Below are 2,950 nucleotides of genomic sequence, written 5' to 3' on the forward strand. Positions count from 1 at the left end.
TGTGAATGTGTGGAAAGGGGGGATTGGTAACCTGTATATGACTTGTAGTCACCAGTACAGTTCACCATTCAGCCCGCCCATTTACTAGCAATGTATCATTTAGTTTCCCTAAAGGTGGCCTCTTTATTACTGTAAAAGCACAACCAAATGGGACATTGGTCATTTCATAAAGAGGTCGTGGTATGTTGATTTTCAGGTTCATAATTGTATTTTGTGACTCTACTGTGACATGTTTACAAAATATTTTTATTTTTATCATACTGCCTTGTACATATGGATATCACTTACAACACAATGGAGTCCAATGGGCGCGTTTCAGGCAGGCGTGTGTGGGATAGAAACTCGCTCTTGAAGGAACTTTATGATTTTAGTCTTTGCAGACCATTCACATGCACAAAAAGCTATATTACACACTAAAGGAATGGGAAAACCCCCAAAAGCTTAATAGGGCCTTGGGGCAGTTTCAATTCACCTTTGTGGTTGTTGTTACCAGTCCAAAACTCAAATATGACTTATTTAGTTCTCTGTCATTTCAAATAAAGAAAACTTGACATATCCAAACCAACAAACTGATATAGCCACTTGGTAAGCAGCTTCATCATCATCATTTTGACTAAAATCCAAGATTATTATTATTATCAACATGGGTGAATTAATAGCAACACGATTGTCAAATAATTGTTCTCGTTGAGTTTGAATACTTGCTCATGACTATAAGAAAGTAATCATGGAAAGGGGTACATCAACTTAACAGTGGAGGAATATTAAAGAAGGTTTGGATGAGATGACTGAGTGCAGGAGCTGTGGCATTGAGATGCAGAGAAAATGAGGGCTGTGTCAGAGACAGCGTTGTCAGATGGATTTACATAAGAAACGCAGCGATCTAAGAGCAGCCAGAACCCGGCTTTAGTGAAGGGGCTCAGCCAGGGCTGCTGTGGCATGACATGACACAAGACCTCGTTTCATTGCAGAGGGTCTTAAGAGCTTCTACACCAACGTGGGCACACATGTAAGAAATCTTAGTTGTTCATATATCAGCATTTGGGGAAAATTCAGGGCTTAGTAGCATACCTATCCACACATTTATCTTTTTTCTGCCACATGTCCGGAACAAAGTGACAGAAGGCATATTAAAATGTCCCAGATGTCCTTCTCCCTCGCCATGCCATCCAGATCTTCCCTGAGACATCCTGAGGTGTTTGTGGAATATTTAGTATAATTAATTTCAGTAGAGTCTGCAGTGCATGCTCTCAGCAGGCAACGTAAATCCACATTTATTTTAATCACTTTTAATTTTGATGAGCTTTGGCAAGATACTTTGTGACCAATGGCAAGCCATGTTGACATCTGTGAAGGATTACGTTTTTACCAAAAGCATGTTATTCATGCCATTACTTTTGAGTTAAATAAATGTGACAAAGCAAAGAGTTATCAATGCTGTTAATTCCAACATATGGTCAATATACAAAGGAAATGTGTGTCTTTGAATTGTTAACTTTTTAGGAAGTATATTGCTAAGGAAAAGAAAGAAATTATGTGCAATCCTGAGGAACAAAAAGCCATAGGGGTAAAGGACCGGTACTGAAAAGATGCTTCAAAAGCTCCTACTCGTGCTTGCACGTTCCCTTGATTGCTAATGTGTGATAGCAGATAGCTCGCCAGCTACAATACTTTACCAACTATCCCTGCGAGCAGTCTCCACTTCACCGAGCTCGAAGAACCACATATTAATTAATAATAATAATAATAATAAATTGTATTTTTATAGCGCTTTTCTCGAACCCAAAGACGCTTTACATTTGGGGAAGGGTAGACAAACAAGGACAGGCAATAAAACAACAACATTAGATTATGGATACATTTTGCTGTGCCACGTTTTCCTCTGTTCAGACCCTAAGAAATCTGGGAAACATTCTGACCAGACTGCCAAGCCGCTTTATCACCCATCCTTCCATCCTCACATTTGCTACTGCTCTATGGAACCCATTCGCTATTGGTCTGACATTGGTAACCCTCATGGGGGGCAAGGGGCTATTTCTGGTGCTAGGGTGTAGCCAGTGGATAACAAGACCCAGATTTTCTTTCCCACGTATTGCTCACTGGCGTCTAATAAGTGACTTGAGGTGCAAGAATAGAGTTAGGGTTGCATTCACGACAGGATTTATTTACGTAGCAAGTGAGAAAGCTCATTTTTAAATATCCGCCTATTCCTGTCTGTCAATCTAATCTTATCTTCACTAATGAATGAGTAGACATTTTTTCTTGGGAAAACACACAAGCTGGAAAAAAAAACAGGAATCGGAGGAAGAAAGTGCAAAAAGGGACAAATATATATATTTTTAAGTTACTGTAATGCGATGGAACCATGTTGAATTAGTCTCACACACACACACGCACGCACACACACGCACGCTATGAGAACCATGTTATTTTGTTACTATGTGTCTCCCAGTCTCACACACAAGGTTGCACATTTACACATACAAACACATGACACAGATTCAGATGTGCACACCAACATAAATGCACACAAACTAATTCATACTCACACACACACACACACACACACACACACACACACACGCACACACACACACACACACACACACACACACACACACACACACACACACACACACACACACACACACACACACACACACACTCACCATGCCGCGCCCCACTTCTGTTTAGGGAAAAAAGTAATTACTTTCTCTCCCTGCCTCAATGCCTTCAAAAGCCTCAGTGGGGCGATTCCCCGGTGAGCCAGTGAAATTCACTTTTGAGAGAGTAAGCAGTCTTATTGTTGCGCACTGAAACTTTGATTGGAAAGGGAGAAAAAATTAGAGGAGGAAGAGGAGGGGGCATGGGATGATTGGTAAATAAAAGTGTTGGCCGGTATTATTTTTCTCTGTCATTTTTCCCGTTTATTTTTTCTTTTACCGAGTCT

The sequence above is a fragment of the Gymnodraco acuticeps genome, unplaced genomic scaffold (assembly GCF_902827175.1).
Source record: "Gymnodraco acuticeps unplaced genomic scaffold, fGymAcu1.1, whole genome shotgun sequence".
NCBI lineage: Eukaryota > Metazoa > Chordata > Actinopteri > Perciformes > Bathydraconidae > Gymnodraco > Gymnodraco acuticeps.